This window comes from Bubalus bubalis, chromosome 16 (genome assembly GCF_019923935.1).
Source record: "Bubalus bubalis isolate 160015118507 breed Murrah chromosome 16, NDDB_SH_1, whole genome shotgun sequence".
Classification (NCBI taxonomy): domain Eukaryota; kingdom Metazoa; phylum Chordata; class Mammalia; order Artiodactyla; family Bovidae; genus Bubalus; species Bubalus bubalis.
Window position 1 is genome coordinate 38991143 of NC_059172.1, and position 20943 is coordinate 39012085.

The following is a 20943-nucleotide window of genomic DNA, read 5'->3' on the forward strand; positions in this document are numbered from 1 at the left end:
CGCTTCCATCACCAAGCCAAGGGGAGAACTTACTATGCCTTTCTAGACATTAGGATAGGTTTTATAATTGATGATATTGAATACTTTAGAATCCAGGGTAAATATCCATCAATATGAATCTAGAAGAGCAAATGTAGAAAATTTACACTTGTTGGGGATATAGGGTGGCCCCCATTTCAGAAGAACCTGAGGAATTTTCAGAATAGTCAGGAAGAATGCAAAGGGAAATTAAGTCAGAAGCTTAATTTAGATTGTCCACCATGGAAGTGGTAAGAATGAGCTTAGGGAAGAGCTCCCAGTAATATGGGAGCAGTCATGGATTTTGCTGGCTCTGAAAGGGATTTGGTTGCATTCTGGTACCACTCATGAATATTGAAAACTTTAGAAGAGATTACTAATTACTAAAGGTATCCCTCGGGTTTGGGGTCACATATGAGGGGGAAGCAGATCCAGGATTTCTGCTAATTTAGTCAAATAGAGTCTTAGAGTTGACATAATCTGGGACATCATTTTAGGGGAATATTTTTGAACCCTCAATCAGATTATCGCAGACATGTTGGGAGGTCTGGGATATTAATTCAATTCAATGAATCTTATTGGTTCTACTATCAAAATATATCCTGGATTTGGCCACAGGCCATGTGTAGCACTAAGCGCTATTGTAATACAGGCTGTTATCATCTCTTTCATGAGTTGTTGCAATAGCCTTCTAACTTATTCCCCTGAGTTGTCTTTGTCATTGTACTTTTCCTCATTTTCTCTGTCCATTCACACAGTATGAACATTTTAATAAGAGAATGACCCTGTTAAATAAAAAGTAAGATGTCACTCCTCTCCTTAGAAATCTCCAAGAGCTTCCCATCTCTCTCTTAACAAAAGTAGCAAGTCCTACAATGTCCCACAAGGCCTTATGTCAGTTTCCTTTGTCACCACTCTCTCCCTTGTGTGTGTGTGTGTGTGTGTGTGTGTGTGTTACAACTATACTGGCTCCTTGTTAGACCTCACCTGCTTCCATCTTTGGAGTCTTTGCTCTTGCTCTGTCTGAAAAAAATTTTTGTTTCCATCACTTTCTTCAGAATTATGCTCATATTTCACTGTACCTGGAAAAGTATTTCCTGATGACCCTATATTAAATAGCAGTCTTGTATGCCCAGCACACATTACTTTCTTCACTTTGCTCTATTTTTTTCTTAGCATTTGTCATCATCTAACATATGATTTATGACCTAAATCAGATCCCTTACAAGTATACAGTGGAAGTGACAAATAGATTCAAAGGGTTAGATCTGATAGACAGAGTGCCTGAGAACTATGGACAGAGGTTTGTGACATTGTACAGAAGGCAGTGATCAAGACCATCCCCAAGAAAGAGAAATGTAAAAAGGCAAAATGGTTGTCTGAGAAGGCCTTACAAATAGCTGAGAAAAGAAGAGAAGCCAAAGGTAAAGGAGAAAAGGAAAGATATACCCATCTGAATGCAGAATTCCAAAGATAGCAAGGAGAGATGAGAAAGCCTTCCTAAGTGATCAATGCAAAGAAACAGAGGAAAACAATAGAATGGGAGAGTCTAGAGATCTCTTCAAGACAATTAGAGATACCAAGGGAAAACGTCATGCAAAGATGGGCACAATAAAGGACAGAAACAGTATGGACCAAACAAACTGAAGATATTAATAAGAGCTGGCAAGAATAACCCAGAAGAACTATACAAAAAAGATCTTTATGACCCAGATAAACCATGATGTTGTGATCACTCACCTAGAGTCAGACACTTGGAGTGCGAAGTCAGGTAGGCCTTAGGAAGGATCACTGCAAGCACAACTACTGGAGGTGATGAAATTCCAATTGAGCTATTTCAAATCCTAAAAGATGATGGTGTTAAAGTGCTGCACTCAATGTGCCAGCAAATTTGGAAAACTCAGCGGTGGCCACAGGACTGGAAAAGGTCAGTTTTCATTCCAATCCCAAAGAAAGGCAATGCCAAAGAACGTTCAAACTACCGCACAATTGCACTGTATCTCACACACTAGCAAAGTAATGCTCAAAATTCTCCAAGCCCGGCTTCAACAGTACATGAACCAAGAAATTCCAGATGTTCAAGCTGGATTTAGAAAAGGCAGAGGAACCAGAGATCAAATTGACAACATCTGTTGGATCATCAAAAAAGCAAGAGAGTTCCAGAAAAATATCTACTTCTGCTTTATTGATTATGCTAAAGCTTTGACTGTGTAGATCACAACAAACTATAGAAAATTCTTTAAGAGATAGGAATACCAGACTACCTTACCTGCCTCCTGAGAAATCTATATGCAGGTCAAGAAGCATCAGCTAGAACCAGACATGGAACAACAAACTGGTTCCAAATTGGAAAAGTAGTATTTCAAGGCTGTATATTGTAACCCTGCTTATTTAACTTCTATGCAGAGTAAATCATGCGAAATCCTGGACTGGATGAAGCACAAGCTGGAATCAAGATTGCCAGGAGAAGAAATATCAATAACCTCAGATATGCAGAGAATACCACCTTTATGGCAGAAAACAAAGAGGAGCTAAAGTGCCCCTTGATGAAAGTGAAAGAGGTGAGTGGAAAAAGTTGGCTTAAAACTCAACATTCAAAAAACTAAGATCATGGCATTTGGTCCCATCACTTCATGGCAAATAGATGGGGAAAAATGGAAACAGTGGCTGACTTTATTTTCTTTCCTCCAAAATCACTGCAGATGGTGACTCAGCCACAAAATTAAAAGATGCTTGCTCCTTGGAAGAAAACCTATGACCAAACCAACAGCACATTAAAAATCAGAGACATTACTTTGCCAACAAAAGTTCATCTAGTCTAAAGTATGGTTTTTCCAGTAGTCATGTATGGATGTGAGAGTTGGACTCACACTCAGCTTAAGAAAGCTGAGTGCTGAAGAACTGATGCTTTTGAACTGTGGTTTTGGAGAAGACTCTTGAGAGTCCCTTGGACTGCAGGAAGATCAAACCAGTCAATCCTAAAGGAAATCAGTCCTGAATATTCATTGGAAGGACTGATGCTGAAGCTGAAGCTTCAATACTTTGGCCACCTGATGTGAAGAACTGACTCCTTGGAAAAGACCCTGATGCTGGGAGGGATTGGGGACAGGAGGAAAAGGGGATGACAGAGGATGAGATGGTTGGATGGCATCACCAACTTGATTGACATGAATTTGAGCAAGCTCTGGGAGTTGGTGCTGGATGGACAGGGAAGCCTGGCATGCTGCTGTCCATGGGGTCTCAAAGAGTCAGACATGACTGAGCAACTGAACTGAACTGAACATTCTATTTATATCCTTGTTTATTTATTGTCTCTTTCCATTAGAAAGTTTATAAAAAAGTTTATAAAAAAAAGTTTCTTTAACACTTGCTCACTACCTTTTATAATAGTAGCTAGAACACAGAATGTGCCTCAATGATTATTGACCCTATGTAATAGTAATAGTTTCTTTAACAAAATTGGACCACATTTATTTCATGTGTGTTCATATTTTTCTAATAGATGTACAAGGCATTGTCTCATTTTTCTTAATTTCTGTATTAAATCCTATTGAAGAGATAGATTGTTTTCCTGCTTAGCATCTTCAAAATAATGGACTTTTAAACCCTTTTCACATTTTGTTTTATGTACTTTTCTATGAGCAGTACTTTTCCATAGTTAGCTTGTATATGTTTATATATTTACTTAGAATAAATTCCTACAAGTAAAATTGCTAGGGCATGGACTTTATTAAGGCTTTGATACACATCATGAAATTACCTTCCAGTGTACTGCTTTATATTTCTATTAGCAGTACAGGTGCTAGTTAAAAGTGACATGATTGTTTGCTTTAACGTTTGTTAAGTTTGTTTTAATTTTATTCAGTTTAAAATTATTTTGATATTAATGATATTTAAGATTTATACATTTATTTATGATTTTTATTTCAGTTTTTTGGATATGCATTTTAAATTCTCATTTTCCTTTTGATGTGTTTATTTTTTCATGTTTAATTATTTTAAATAAACTTTATACATTAAAGATGGCAAATTTTTGTCTTTATTATATATTGCAGTTATTTTTTTCTTTTTGTTGTATCTTTAAATGTAATTGTTTTTGTTTTGTTTTATTTTTGCTATGTTGATCACTCAGTCGTGTCCAACTCTTTGTGACCCCATGGACTGCAGCACGTCAGGCCTCCCTGTCTTTCACCATCTACCAGAGCCTGCTCAAACTCATGTCCATTTTTGCTATATAAAAATTTTAAAGTTTAAGTGAAAGCGTTAGTCACTTAGTTGTGTCCAACTCTTTAGGACCTTATGGACTGTAGCCTGCCAGGCTCCTTTGTCCATTGAATTCTCCAGGCAAGAATACTGCAGTGGGTAGCCTTCCCTTCTCCAGGGGATCTTCCTGACCCAGGGAATGAACCCAGGGTCATTGTATTGCAGGCAGACTCTTTACATCTGAGCCACCAGGGAAGCACGTAAAAGTTTTAAATTGATATGAAGTCAGATCTGTTAATATTTTCCTTAATATTGCCTGCTATTGGTTTATTAAAAGGTCTTTATCACTGAAACAGTGTAAGTTACTCAAAATATTTGTCACTTCTATGGGGATTTTTGTACATTTGGATTTTTATTTTATGTGAAGTATGTGTAATTATCCAACAAATATTTTCCTAAATGATATACCGTGTTTTTCTAGTCACATTTGTCAAACCCACTCCATTCTGTGTTTGATCCCTGGGTCAGAAAGAATCCACCTGCAATATGAGGAGACCCGGGTTCGATTCCTGGGTTGGGAAGATCCCCTGGAGAATAAAATGGAAACCCACTCCAGTGTTCTTGCTTGGGAAATCCCATGGACAGAGGAGCCTGAAGGGCTGGTTGATGGGGTTACAAAGAGTCGGACACAAGCGAGCAACTAACACTTTCACTTTACAGTAGCCTTGGGAGTGTTAAAAACAAAACTCAACTCAGTGAATTTTAAAGATCTCTTGGGCTTTAGTCAGCGAATCATGTACTAGTCAGAGTCCAATCTAGTAGACAGAAGGGATCTCTGAAGAGCTATACAGTGAAGTAATTTCATAGACAGAGGGGAAAAGGAACAAGGAAGCTGAACTAGGCGAAAAGCAGATCGGTTACTAAAAGGTTAATTTCCTTATAGGGAATGGGTAGAATTTATCAGGCAGATAACCTAATCCATGCTGATCAGGATATTCCTGATTGCGTGGTGTTAGACTACTTTTTGGGAAAGCCAAAACTATAATTGTCTCAGTTTGCTGTATAGGATTAGCATGAATGATTCAATTTAGGGCCTGTTGTCTTGTTTTTTTTTTTTTTTTTCCTAATGGAAATCAGTCCTGAATATTCACTGAAAGGACTGATGTTGAAGCCAAAACTCCAATACTTTAGCCACCTGATGCAAAGAACCGACTCATTTGAAAAGACCCTGATGCTTGAAAAGGTTGAAGGCGGGATGAGAAGGGGACGAGAGAGGATGAGATGGTTCGATGGCATCACCGACTCGATGGACATGAGTTTGAGTAAGCTCTGGGAGTTGGTGACGGACAGGGAAGCCTGCAGTCCATGGGGTCACGAGTCGGACACGACTGAGTGACTGACCTGAACTAATCTGATCTGTCTTGTTTTTAACAGAGCCTGTGACAATCTTCCTGCTTCCTGAAAACACCACAGACTTTCAAGACAGAGCACTTTTCTATGCTCCTTTGCAACTTGGATGCACTTCTCCTCTGTTGGCTTTGCAGGCTTTTCAAAACTTATGCAGACATGCATATGATAATTCGTTACGGCACTGTTGTACAATATTCCTCATCTACTTTGTTCTCTCACTCTAAATGACCCCTTGGCTTCACTGGTCAGTTCAGTTCAGTTCAGTCCCTCAGTTGTGTCTGACTCTTTGCGACCCCATGAACCACAGAATGCCAGGCCTCCCTGTCCATCACCAACTCCCGGATTCCACCCAAACCCATGTCCATTGAGTTGGTGATGCCTTCCAACTATCTTATATTCTCTCGTCCCCTTCTCCTCCTGCCCTCAATCTTTCTCAGCATCAGGGTCTTTTCAAATGAGTCAGCTCTTCACATCAGGTGGCCAAAGTATTGGAGTTTCAGCTTCAAAATCAGCCCAACCAATGAGCACCCAGGACTGATCTCATTTAGGATGGACTGATTGGATCTCCTTGCAGTCCAAGGGACTCTCAAGAGTCTTCTCCAACACCACAGTTCAAAAGCATCAATTCTTCGGCTCTAGCTTTCTTCACAGTCCAACTCTCACATCCATACACGACCACTGGAAAAACCATAGCCTTGACTAGAGGGACCTTTGTTGGCAAAGTAATGTCTCTGCTTTTTAATATGCTGTCTAGGTTGGTCATAACTTTCCGTCCTAGGAGTAAGCGTCTTTTAATTTCATGGCTGCAATCACCATCTGCAGTGATTTTGGAGCCCAGAAAAATAGAGTCAGCCACTGTTTCCACTGTTTCCCCATCTATTTCCCATGAACTGTTGGGACCGGATGCCATGATCTTAGTTTTCTGAATGTTGAGGTTTAAGCCAATTTCTTCACTCTCCTCTTTCACTTTCATCAAGAGGCTCTTTATTTCTTCACTTTCTGCCATCAGGGTGGTGTCATCTGCATATCTGAGGTGATTGATATTTCTCCCGGCAATCTTGATTCCAGTTTGTGCTTCTCCAGCCCAGCGTTTCTCATGATGTACTCTGCATATAAGGTAAATGAGCAGGGTGACAATACATAGCCTTGACATTCTCCTTTTCCTATTTGGAATCAGTCTGTTGTTCCATGTCCAGTTCTAACTGTTGCTTCCTGACCTGCATATAGGTTTCTCAAGAGGCAAGTCAGGTGGGCTGGTACTCCCATCTCTTTCAGAATTTTCCACAGTTTATTGTGATCCACATAGTCAAAGGCTTTGGCATAGCCAATAAAGCAGAAATAGATGTTTTTCTGGAACTCTCTTGGTTTTTCCATGATCCAGCGTATGTTGGCAATTTGATCGCTGGTTCCTCTGTCTTTTATAAAACCAGCTTGAATATCTGGATGTTCATGGTTCATGTATTGCTGAAGCCTGGCTTGGAGAATTTTGAGCATTACTTTACTAGATTGTAAGATAAGTGCAATTGTGCAGTAGTTTGAGCATTCTTTGGCATTGCCTTTCTTTGGGATTGGAATGAAAACTGACCTTTTCCAGTCCTGTGGCCACTGCTGAGTTTTCCAAATTTGCTGGCATATTGAATGCAGTACTTTCATAGCATCATCTTCCAGGATTTGAAATAGCTCAACTGGAATTCCATCACCTCCACTAGCTTTGTTCATAGTGATGCTTCCTAAGGCCCACTTGACTTCACATTCCAGGATGTCTAGTTCTAGGTGAGTGATCACACCAGCATTATTATCTGGGTCGTGAAGATCTTTTTTGTACAGTTCCTCTGTGTATTCTTGCCACCTCTTCTTAATATCTTCTGCTTCTGTTAAGTCCCTACCATCTATCCTTTATTGAGCCCATCTTTGCATGAAATGTTCCCTTGGTATCTCTAATTGTCTTGAAGAGATCTCTAGTCTTTTCCATTCTGTTGTTTTCATCTATTTCTTTGCATTGATCACCGAGGAAGGCTTTTAAAATCTCTCCTTGCTGTTCTTGGAACTCTGTATTCCCATGGGTATATCTTTCCTTTTCTCCTTCGCTTTTAACTTCCCTTCTTTTCACAGCTATTCGTAAGGCCTCCTCAGAAAGCCATTTTGCTTTTTTGCATTTCTTTTTCTTGGGGATGATCTTGATCCCTGTCTCCTGTACAATGTCATGAACCTCCGTCCATAGTTCATCAGGCACTCTGTGTATCAGATCTAGTCCCTTAAATCTATTTATCACTTCTACTGTATAGTCATTAGGTATTTGATTCAGGTAATACCTGAATGGTGTAGTGATTTTCTCCACTTTCCTCAATTTCAGTCTGAATTTGGCAGTAAGGGGTTCATGATCTGAGCCACAGTCAGCTCCCGGTTTTGTTTTTGCTAACTGTATAGAGTTTCTCCATCTTCGGCTGCAAAGAATATAATCAATCTGATTTCAGTGCTGACCATCTGGTGATGTCCATGCGTAGAGTCTTCTCTTGTGTTGTTGGAAGAGGGTGTTTGCTATGTCCAGTGCGTTCTCTGGGCAGAACTCTATTAGCCTTTGCCCTGCTTCATTCTGTATTCCAAGGCCAAATTTGCCTGTTAGTCCAGGTGTTTCCTGACTTCCTACTTTTGCATTCCAGTCCCCTATAATGAAAAGGACATCTGGTAAATTTATATGTAAATTATTGTTTTGTGTATCAAGCACTTTATCAGAGTTCTATCTAAAAGAAAACTGTTACTTTGAATAATTTGGAATATGGGATTTATTCTAGGGGTTTGATTTCATGAAGCAGTATGACTATTGCCTCTGTGATTAGCAATGGGCCTAAGTCATAGGGGAGGAAAGATAAATGGGGAAGAAAGATAAATATGACATGGGGGAGGATAATGATAAACTAGAATTCATGAAGATGAGCTATAGACTGTTGTGGTCTCTTACAGCCTCCAATTACCTGACTTTGATAAATTCAGGTAATCTACAAAAGAAGCTGGTATCCTTGGTCACGATATTAAACTTCTACCTGGCTCATGAGTCAGTGAAGATGAAGGAGGGGAGCTGGATGGGAACCGATGGAGTTGTCAACTGATCCACTGCCCCACATCTACAAGGTGAGTCAGTGACAACCTCTGTGAGTTGAGATAGTGTCCCTAATCAACTTCCTACATAGAAGAAGCATACAAAGAATATAGCTGCTGCTTCAGCTCTGCCCTCTAAATCACACACAAAATCTCTCTGTGGTTTCCACTAACCTTGAGCTATTAATAACACAAGGAAGGAAGTTCTAGAGAATGTAGTCTCAGTTTAACTAAGTAGACACAGGACAGCTCCACTACAGTCTTGATTTTCAGCCCCATAAAACTATGGTGACCACATGATTTGCTTTTAAAATGGGGCACTTTAAAGAGCGAAAGATGATGGGGCAAATGCTAAAATCCTTACAGCACTCCAGGCCATCTATTTAGAATATATATACTCTAAACCTGCAAATTATCTACTTTAGACTGGTATTTCCTCCAAGTTCAGTTTCTGATGCTAGTCGAGTTTATTCTTAGCATCATGCTAAACTGTATTAAAAAGACACATTCCTGTGGCAACCAAAATTTCTCCCCTGGCCTTTACAATCTTCTGCCATGGTGGTCTCTATAATGTGCGCGTGTTCTTAGTCGTTGAGTTGAGTCCAATTCTTTGCAACCCTGCGGACAGTAGCTCACCAGGCTCTTCTGTCCATGGTCATTCTCTAGGAGAGAATACTGGAGTGGGTTGCCATGCCCTCCTCCAGGTTTCTATAATAATGAGCTCTAAATATATTGTTTTCCTATTTTCCATTTACTTCTGCTTTTTTCCTCCATGGAATCTTCTCAGTTTAAGTGAGAAGATTCTCCTCTGTATATGAAATTACTTCACAGTATAGCTCTTCAGAGATCCCTTCTGTCTACTAGATTGGACTATGACTAGTACATGATTCATTGAATAAAGCCAAGTTCAGTTCAGTTCAGTCGCTCAGTTGTGTCCGACTCTTTGCAACCTCATGAATTGCAGCATGCCAGGCCTCCCTGTCCATCAACAACTTCCGGAGTTAACTCAAACTCACGTCCATCGAGTCGGTGATTACATCCAGCCATCTCATCCTCTGTCGTCCCCTTTTCCTCCTGCCCCCAATCCCTCCCAGCATCAGAAATTTTTCTAATGAGTCAACTCTTCTCATGAGGTGGGCAAAGTATTGGAGTTTCAGTTTTAGTATCATTCCTTTCCAAGAACACCCAGGACTGAACTCCTTTAGGATGGGCTGGTTGGATCTCCTTGCAGTCCAAGGAACTCTCAAGATTGAGTCTTCTCCAACACCACAGTTCAAAAGTATCAATTCTTCGGCTCTTAGCTTTCTTCACAGTCCAACTCTCACATCCATACATGACCACTGGAAAAACCATAGCCTTGACTAGATGGACCTTTGTTGGCAAAGTAATGTCTCTGCTTTTCAGTATGCCATCTGGGTTTGTCATAATAATTTTCCTTCCAAGAAGTAAGCGTCTTTTAATTTCATGGCTGCAATCACCATCTGCAGTGATTTTGGAGCCCAAAAAAAATAAATTCTGACACTGTTTCCACTGTTTCCCCATCTATTTCCCATGAAGAGACGGGACCAATTGCCATGATCTTCGTTTTCTGAATGTTGAGGTTTAAGCCAACTTTTTCACTCTTCTCTTTCATCAAGAGGCTTTTTAGTTCCTCTTCACTTTCTGCCATAAGGGTGGTGTCATCTGCATATCTGAGGTGATTGATATTTCTCCCAGCAGTCTTGATGCCACCTGTGCTTCTTCCAGCCCAGCGTTTCTCATGATGTACTCTGCACATAAGTTAAATAAGCAGGGTGACAATATACAGCCTTGACATTCTCCTTTTCCTATTTGGAACCAGTCTGTTGTTCCATGTCCAGTTCTAACTGTTGCTTCCTGACCTGCATATAGGTTTCTCAAGAGGCAGGTAAGGTGGTCTGGTATTCCCATCTCTTTTAGAATTTTCCACAGTTTATTGTGATCCACACAGTCAAAGGCTTTGGCATAGCCAATAAAGCAGAAATAGATGTTTTTCTGGAACTCTCTTGCTTTTTCCATGATCCAGCAGATGTTGGTAATTTGATCTCTGGTTCCTCTGCCTTTTATAAAACCAGCTTGAACATCTGGAAGTTCACGGTTCACATATTGCTGAAGCCTGGCTTGGAGAATTTTGAGCATTAATATACTAGCATGTGAGATGAGTGCAATTGTGCGGTAGTTTGAGCATTCTTTGGCATTGCCTTTCTTTGGGATTGGAATGAAAACTGACCTTTTCCAGTCCTGTGGCCACTGCTGAGTTTTCCAAACTTTCTGGCATATTGAGTGCAGCATTTTCACAGCATCATCTTTCAGGATTGAAATAGCTCAACTGGAATTCCATCACCTCCACCAGCTTTGTTCGTAGTGATGCTTTCTAAGGCCCACTTGACTTCACATTCCAGGATGTCTGGCTCTAGGTGAGTGATCACAAGATAATAAGAGATTATCTTGGTCGTGAAGATCTTTTTTGTAGAGTTCTTCTGTGTATTCTTGCCACCTCTTCTAATATCTTCTGCTTCTGTTAGGTCCCTACCATTTGTGTACTTCATTGAGCCCATCTTTGCTAGGTTCCTACCATTTCTGTCCTTCATCGAGCCCATCTTTGCATGACCACTAGATCATTCACGTATGACCTAGATCAAATCCCTTATGATTATACAGTGGAAGTGAGAAATAGATTTAAGGGACTAGATCTGATAGATAGAGTGCCTGATGAACTATGGATGGAGGTTCGTGACATTGTACAGGAGACAGGGATCAAGACCATCCCCATGGAAAAGAAATGCAAAAAAGCAAAATGGCTGTCTGGGGAGGCCTTACAGATAGCTGTGAAAAGAAGAGAAGCGAAAAGCAAAGGAGAAAAGGAAAGATATAAGCATCTGAATGCAGAGTTCCAAAGAATAGCAAGAAGAGATAAGAAAGTCTTCCTTAGCGATCAGTGTAAAGAAATAGAGGAAAACAACAGAATGGGAAAGACTAGAGATCTCTTCAAGAATATTAGAAATACCAAGGGAACATTTCATGCAAAGATGGGCTTGATAAAGGACAGAAATGGTATGGACTTAACAGAAGCAGAAGATATTAAGAAGAGGTGGCAAGAATACACAGAGGAACTGTACAAAAAAGATCTTCACGACCAAGATAATCGTGATGGTGTGATCACTCACCTAGAACCAGACATGCTGGGATGTGAAGTCAAGTGGGCCTTAGAAAGCATCACTACAAACAAAGCTAGTGGGGGTGATGGAATTCCAGTGGAGCTGTTTCAAATCCTGAAAGATGATGCTGTGAAAGTGCTGCACTCAATATGCCAGCAAATCTGGAAAATTCAGCAGTGGCCACAAGACTGGAAAAGGTCAGTTTTCATTCCAATCCCAAAGAAAGGCAATGCCAAAGAATGCTCAAACTACTGCACAATTGCACTCATCTCACACGCTAGTAAAGTAATGCTCAAAATTCTCCAAGCCAGGCTTCAGCATTATGTGAATCGTGAACTTCCTGATGTTCAAGCTGGTTTTATAAAAGGCAGAGGAACCAGAGATCAAATTGCCAACATCTGCTGGATCATGGAAAAAGCAAGAGAGTTCCAGAAAAACATCTATTTCTGCTTTATTGGCTATGCCAAAGCCTTTGTGTGGATCACAATAAACTGTGGAAAATTCTGAAAGAGATGGGAATACAAGACCATGTGATCTGCCTCTTGAGAAATTTGTATGCAGGTCAGGAAGCAACAGTTAGAACTGGACATGGAACAACTGACTGGTTCCAAATAGGAAAAGGAGTACGTCAAGGCTATATATTGTCACCCTATTTATTTAACTTATATGCAGAGTACATCATGAGAAATGCTGGACTGCAAGAAACACAAGCTGGAATCAAGATTGCCGGGAGAAATATCAATCACCTCAGATATGCAGATGACACCACCCTTATGGCAGAAAGTGAAGAGGAACTAAAAAGCCTCTTGATGAAAGTGAAAGAGGAGAGTCGAAAAGTCGGCTTAAAGCTCAACATTCAGAAAACTAAGATCATGGCATCCGGTCCCACCACTTCATGGGAAATAGATGGGGAAACAGTGAAAACAGTGTCAGACTTTATTTTTTTGGGCTCCAAACTCACTGCAGATGGTGACTGCAGCCATGAAATTAACAGACGCTTACTCCTTGGAAGTAAAGTTACGACCAACCTAGATAGCATATTAAAAAGCAGAGACATTACTTTGCCAACAAAGGTTCATCTAGTCAAGGCTATGGTTTTTCCTGTGGTAATGTATGGATGTGAGAGTTGGACTGTGAAGAAGGCTAAGCCGAGAAAAATGGATGCTTTTGAACTGTGGTGTTGCAGAAGACTCTTGTGAGTCCCTTGGACTGCAAGGAGATCCAACCAGTCCATTCTGAAGGAGATCAGCCCTGGGATTTCTTTGGAAGGAATGATGCTAAAGCTGAAACTCCAGTACTTTGGCCACCTCATGCAAAGAGTTGACTCATTGGAAAAGACTCTGATGCTGGAAGGGATTGGGGGCAGGAGGAGAAGGGGACAGAGGATGAGATGGCTGGATGGCATCACTGACTCAATTGACGTGAGTCTGGGTAAATTCCGGAAGTTGGTGATGGACAGGGAGCTCTGGCGTGCTGCGATTCATGGGGTCGCAAAGAGTCGGACACGACTGAGCGACTGAACTGAACTGAACTGAATCAGGTCTCCATTTGAGGGGCCACAAGAGTAGGTTCTAAGTGAGTGAAGTGAAGTCGCTCAGTCGTGTCTGACTCCTAGCGACCCCATGGACTGCAGCCCATCAGGCTCCTCTGTCCATGGGATTCTCCAGGCAAGAACACTGGAGTGGGTTGCCATTTCCTCCTCCAGTGCATGAAAGTGAAAAGTCAAAGTGAAGTCACTCAGTCGTGTCCGACTCCTAGCGACCCCATGGAACGCAGCCCACCAGGCTCCTCCGTCCATGGGATTTTCCAGGCAAGAGTACTGGAGTGGGGTGCCATTGCCTTCTCCAGGAGTAGGTTCAGCTCACGGTAATAAAGAGACTTCCGGCAGTGTTTACCAGAGCGGTCCCAATTCTTCCCCAACTCCAGCCAGATCCCGCCCCCTCAGGGCAGGCCTACGAGAGGAACAAGCGAGTCACGCCCCTTAACCTTCTCGGGGTAGCCCCTCAGGTCGTCCACGCGTGCCCATGACGCCTCGATGCGTTCGTGTCGCACCAGTCCCGTAAGCAAGTTCTGCAACAGGTGAATGCGGGACTCGGGACCAAGGCCTAGGCGGCGGTATACGCGGCCGTGGGAGATCGCGGGGGCGAACAACAGCCGCATGTTCCCAGCTTCTCCCCGCCCCTGTGAGGTCGGAACTGGAAACTCAAGAGACGCGGCCGAGAAGCGGAGCGTAGAGGACTCACGCGCTTTACGTAGCTGCGTGGTGGACGTGTTTGCGCATGTGTATCGGAGCCTGCCTCGTTGGCAGCCTTGGGGAGGGCGGGGACGAGGTTTTGACCTCGTCCGGAGGAGGAGAGACGGGCGGAGTTTGGTCTAGCGAGCGCTGCTGGTTTGTCCGGGAACCAGGCGCCCCCTAGTGTGGAGTGAGTAGGCCGACGGTTTCTCTGATGCGGCGACAGTAGTCATGTGACCCCGCGCTGGGAAGCTCCGCGAGGAGCTGGCTGGGAGAGTGAGTGCCTAAGGGGAAAGTGCCTGGCGGTGTTCCAGTCTTCAGGCCGGCGGACCTGCTCTTTCTGAGGCGCGGGGCGTCTGACACGCTGAGCGTGTCATTTTGAAAAGAAAATTATTTTCAGTAGTAATGGCGAAATGAAGGGAATAACAATGATAGGAAAGAAATGGAGGTGGTGAAAATTTTCTTTCCTTGAAGTTGTTGACTGGAAAGAAAAAGCACAACGTGAAAGTTGAGAGTTGTTTTATCTAGCAGACAAAACTGAGAACTTGATCCCACGACACAGTAGCTAAGTTAACTCCGAGAGGCTATGGTGGTAGAGGGGGTTGTAGAAGGGGTTTGGAGTGGGTGGGGGGCAGAAAATATAAGAGATTTTGCAGGGAAGACAGGGTAGTTGGAGCATGAAAAGATTACTCTTAAAGAAAGCCAGATATCTCAAGGAATTTAGTGCTTTTCTATGTATGAGAATATGCAAGAGTCTAGGCTCACTGAGTTCTTTGTTTTGAAATGCACCCCAGCTACTTGGGGCTGCTGCTGCTGCTGCTGCTAAGTCACTCCAGTCGTTTCCGACTCTGTGTAACCCCATAGATGGCAGCCCACCAGGCTCCCCCAACCCTGGGATTCTCCAGGCAAGAACACTGGAGTGGGTTGCCATTGCATTCTCCAATGCATGAAAGTGAAAAGTGAAAGTGAAGTCGCTCAGTCGTGTCCGACTCTTAGCGACCCCATGGCTTGCAGCCTACCAGGCTCCTCTGTCCATGGGATTTTCCAGGCAAGAGGACTGGAGTGGGGTGCCATTGCTTTCTCCGTTATTTGGGGCTAGTATGAGTGAACTCCGGGAGTTGGTGATGGACAGGGAGGCCTGGCGTGCTGCAATTCATGGTGTCGCAAAGAGTCAGACACGACTGATTGACTGACTGATCCTGTTTTCTCATCCCGAGTCTCCTCAGGTTGCTCCATTCAGTGAGTGGCTGTAGTGTCTGATGATTCACTGGGCAGAGTTATGTTTCTGTCCTGAGTTTCCTTGGGGTTTACTGTGATAGAGAGGACGTGCCTGCCCTGGTTGATGGCTGCAACATCTTTGTTTACTAATGTGGCAGGTGACATTTTAAATTCACAAAGCACATATAACCATCCTAGTTGAAGAAAAAGTACTGTGCTCAAAGAAAAAGTAATGACTTAATATTTTTAAAATCAGTTCAGTTCAGGTCACTTGTTCAGTCGTGTTCTTTGCGACCCCTTGGACCACAGCACGCCAGGCTTCCCTGTCCATCACCTACTACCAGAGTTTACCCAAACTCATGTCCATCGAGTCGATGATGCCATCCAACCATCTCATCCTCTGTGGTCCCCTTCTCCTTCTGCCCTCAATCTTTCCCAGCATCAGGGTCTTTTCAAATTAGTCAGCTCTTTGCATCATTTTTTTTTTAATTACATCACTGTGTTTTTTATTTTAAAGGGGAAAACATACGTATGCATTATGTGTTAAAGAAATGAACAATAACATTATAATTTCTGGTTTTGAGCCTTTGTGTCAGCTGATTTGCAATGACTTAGTCAAAATTGTTCCTTGTTATGTATTCAGATGTGTCCCCCCGCAAAAAATATATGCTATGTTCTACCCACCCCCACACTTCCTGTATCTCCTTCACCCAATACCTCAGGATGTGACTTTCTTTGGAAATAGAGTCCTTGCAGATGTAATTGGTTAAGATGAGGTCATACTGGACTAGTTCACTTCAGTTGCTCAGTTCAGTCGTGTCTCATTCTTTGCAACACCATGGACTGCAGCTGGACTAGGATGGATGCCTAATCCAAAATGGCTGGTGTCCTTATAAAAAGAACACTTGTGAAGAGACAGAGACACACAAGGGCAATGCTATGTCACCAGGAAGGCAGAGATCATAGTTGTCTAATGCAAGACAAGGATTTCTGGCAAACATGAGAAACTTAAGAGCAAGTGAAACTGTCAAGTGTCCTTTTGGGAGGCTCTGAAGAGTTGTGGTCCTTTATGTCTCAGTGCAGAAATAATTCAGCCAGAGGCAAAGTGATAGATAAGAACTGATTTATTAGAATAGGATGCTTGTGAGACTTACAAGCAGGTAGACAAGAGGTTGCTGCACCCCAAGAACTTACTGGGCTACAGTTGTATAATCAAAAAGTGAGGAGGAGGAGAAGAAGACTTCTTCGTCATTCTTGAGTAGAGGTCATGCTTCCATCATTTGTTCCTCCTCCAGGCTGGGCAGGGGAGTTTTCTTGTCCCTACGTGGTCAAGCTAGGTTCACAAATTATTGTTTTTTTATGTGTGCACAGAGCATGTCCTAACTTACTGAGTTCATTGGTCAGGATGTGGGGCTCATGCTACCATTGTTTTCTTGTTTGGGGCATGTCTCTTGCTTCTGTTCATGGTTTTGTTGCTAAACAAGCCTCCTTGGTTTTGTGGTTAAGCAAACCTGCTTTCTTGAGTAATGATTAACTTACAGGGGTCTCCCATGTATTTTTCTATTTGCAATCCCCTAGTGGGATTAACTATTTAATCATCTACTTCTCTCCTTTACTCTGTCCCTGTCACAAGATGTGGAACAGATTCTTCCCTAGATCCTTCAGAGAATGCTTGGCTTAGAGGACAAGTTGATTTTGGACTTCTGAACTATAAGACAGTAAATTTCTTCCCAGTTTGTGGCATTTTTGTTACAGAAGCCCTAGATACATATTCATGTTTGTTAGAAAGCATGTTTATATTTGTCATTCTGTTTTCCTCTTAGATAACCAGAGAACACTTCTTGTTAATTTTAGTTTTGAAAAATTTCCTTAGTCTGAAGCAACAATTATGCAAATAGGAAAAGTCTTAAAGATATGGATATGTTGGCAGAAAATTATACAAACCACAGTTCACAATAAATTCCAGAAATTGCAATATTCTCTATGTCTCATTTCAGTTCATTTCAGTTCAGTCGCTCAGTCGTGTCTGACTCTTTGCGACCCCATGAATTGCAGCACGCCAGGCCTCCCTGTCCATCACCAACTCCCGGAGTTCACTCAGACTCACGTCCATCGAGTCAGTGATGCCATCCAGCCATCTCATCCTCTGTCGTCCTTCTCCTCCTGCCCCCAACCCCTCCCAGCATCAGAGTCTTTTCCAGTGAGTCAACTCTTTGCATGAGGTGGCCAGAGTACTGGAGTTTCAGCTTTAGCATCATTCCCTCCAAAGAAATCCATGTCTCATTTATTTGGGATTAATTCTTACAGTTTTCAGTTATCTCCACATTTTACTCTAACATCATCGTCAGAAAATTCATCCTAAATTTCTACTGGTAAAAATTGCGTAGATTTTCTTCTTTGCAAATTCAGGGAAATTGAATATTGACACTGGTGTTATTTGATCCATTGCTTTAAAAAAGGAATATCCACATGGTGAAAATGTACAGCACCAAACATCATCCTTATTTGTATAGGTTGGTGCAAATGTAAATGTAATTGTGGATTGTGGTTTCGGATCACAAATTTTAAATCATTGTTACTAGGCTCAAACACATCTTTATTAATCAAAATATGAACCAATACAATCAACACGTTTTTGCCAATGAGGAATAAGTTTGTTTATTCCTGTAGTGTAAAAATCTGTGCTTCAGGATTGGTCAAACTCCTGGAAAGAATTTTCTGCCTCTTGCTGGTTGTGGAAGCGTTTTCCCTGCAAAAAGTTTTCAAGATGCTTGAAAAAGTGATAGTTGGTTGACGAGAGGTCAGATGAATATGATGGATGAGGCAAAACATCACAGTCCAATTCTTTCAACTTCTGAAGCATTGGTTGTGCAACATGTGGTCAGGTGTTGTCGTGGAGAAGAATTGGGCTCTTTGTGTTGACCAGTGCCAGCTGCATGTGTTGCAGTTTTTGGTGCAACTCACCTATTTCCTGGAAGGACTGATGCTGAAGCTCCAATACTTTGGCCACCTGATGCAAAGAGCCAACTCATTAGAAAAGACCCTGGTGTTGGGAAATATTGAAGGCAAGAGGAGAAGGGGACGACAGAGGATGACATGGTTGGATGGCATCACTGACTCTATGGACATGAGTCTCAGCAATGTCCAGGAGATGGTGAAGGACAGGGAAACCCAGCATGCTGCAGTCCATGGGGTCACAAAGAGTCAAACATGACTGAGTGACTGAACAACAAATCAATTTTCTGAGCATGTTTCTCAGATGTAATGGTTTCACTGGGATTCAGAAAGCTGTAGTGGATCAGACCGACAGTAGACCACCAAACAGTGACCATGGCCTTTTCTTGGTACAAGTTTGGCTTTGGGAAGTGCTTTGTACTTCTTCTGTGTCCAAGTACTGAGCTGGTCATTGCCAGTTGTCATATAAAATGCACTTTTCATTGCACATCACAATCCGATCGAGAAATGGTTTGCTGTTATTGCATAGAATAAGAGAAAATGACACTTCAAAACATTGATTTTTTTTGTTTTTTGGGTAGCTCGTGAGGCACCCACTTATCGACTTTTTTCACCTTTCCAATTTGCTTCAAATGCCAAATGACTGTAGAATGGTCGACGTTGAGTTCTTTGGCAACTTCTTGGGTAGTTGTAAGAAGACCAGCTTTGATGATGGCTCTCAATTGGTCGTTGTCAGCCTCTGATGACTGGGCCATACCCTCCTCATCTTCCATGCTCTCATCTTCTTTGCAAAACTTCTTAAACCACCACTGCTCTGTACATTCATTAGCAGTTACTGGGCGAAATGCGTTATTGATGTTGCAAGTTGTCTCTTCTGCTTTACCACCTATTTTTAATTTGAATAAGAAAATCAATCGAATTTGCTTTTTGTCTAAAATCTTTTCTGTAGTCTAAAATAAATATAAAATAGTAAGTAATGTCATTAGCAAAAAACCATAAAGTAAGAAATGCACATTAAAATGATACCTAACATAACCACATTTATTTAAGAATGTATTCCAGTATCAAATGGTAAAGTTCAACAGTGCAAACCCACAATTACTTTTGCACCAACTTAATGTTTTTTGACTGTATGAGACTATCATCTCTTGTTTGTTCTCCTGACAGTACTCATACTTTGATTCCTTTTGTCTATGTCGCTTTCCTTACATTATGTTGGTGCGTAGTTAATGGCTTTCTATACAATTTTGTGGATTGATGTTCAAGGAACAATTTTAAACCTTGGTGTCTTATTTGTGTCCAAGGCATATTCTGGCTGTTTGCAGATACTTTTGTGTCTGACTTGACCTCATTTGAAACTTCATCTCAAAACAAAAAATAACTCAGGAGAGAAAAATCTTACATGACTAGGGTTATTTTAAATTTATAGTTTTAGAAGCAGGGCTGTGTTCTACCACAAGGGTTGGAGGAATAAAATGTGCCTGATATAAGCTCTGGGAGATAGTGGAGGACAGAGGAGCCTGGGTGCTGCAATGCATGGGGTTGCAAAGAGTAGGACATGACTTAGCAATTGAACGACAAAACGATCATTTGTTTAGCACTTAGAGAAACAAAAGATTTTTCTTTGAGAGTTATTGTATCACTAACATTGTTTAGCATAGTGATGCAATGTGATGAAAATCAGATTGACTTTCTTTCAGTCTTATTACTATTTTAAAATTCTTTGCAGATGATTCACCTGCTTATGCTTACACTGGGCCAGGCTATGTCTACCTCCCAACCCTTGCTACTCACTGTCTTTGAGAGATTTTGAGAATAGACTTGCTTTGGGGTCAGAAGAGTTGTAAATAGAAAAACATGCCTTTTTACAATATTGTAAAGTAATTGGCCTCCAATTAAAATAAATAAATTTAAATTAAAAAAAATCCCAAATGAAAACAAGAAATCTTGTAAGCAGTTGAATTTAGGAAAATAAGTCACTAAACTATATGCAACTAAAGTTGAAGTGGTCCAGAGCTATAGAGGGACATGGAGATTGGATAGAAATCAGCATAACCCTCTGTGGTGACACTTCCCTCTGGAAATGATGACTATTGATAATTCCAGCTTGGCTTATTCTCCTCATGTGTTCTTTCCCCTCTCTACTTCATTTCCTTGTATTGTGAGATAAACTGCCTGCTGCTGAAATTATAAGGTCCTTTAAGGTCAGAGAAGGACTGTGATTCATGTATCCTATCTCCTCTCTCTGCCTACCTCCAACCTAGTTCCTTGCTGCTCTCACCCCCCTCCCCCCCCACAAAGTCTTTCAATACAAGTTTGTAAAAAAGAGAACTTGGATTTTTGTTTGTTTGTGTCCCTTGATGATTTCACTTTTACTTATAGCAATTGTTTATCTTCCCCTTTCTGTTTCACCTGATAAATATTTGTTGAGAATTTACTATATGGTTATGTACATTGCTTGTTAGCTACCTTTCATCACAGTTCAGTCGCTCAGTTGTGTCCAACTCTTCTCAATTCCATAGACTTCAGCATTCGAGGCTTCCCTGTCCGTCACCAACTCCTGGAGCCTTCTCAAACTCATGTCCATTGAGTCGGTGATGCCATCCACCCATGTCATCCTCTGTCGTCCCCTTT

At 41.6% G+C, this 20943-nt stretch overlaps 1 pseudogene; it reads right to left on the minus strand.

Moving 5' to 3' along the window:
- Window positions 1-18635: 18635 nt before the first annotated feature.
- Window positions 18636-19241, minus strand: LOC123465009 (annotated as a pseudogene).
- Between the last annotated feature and the right edge of the window lie 1702 nt (window positions 19242-20943).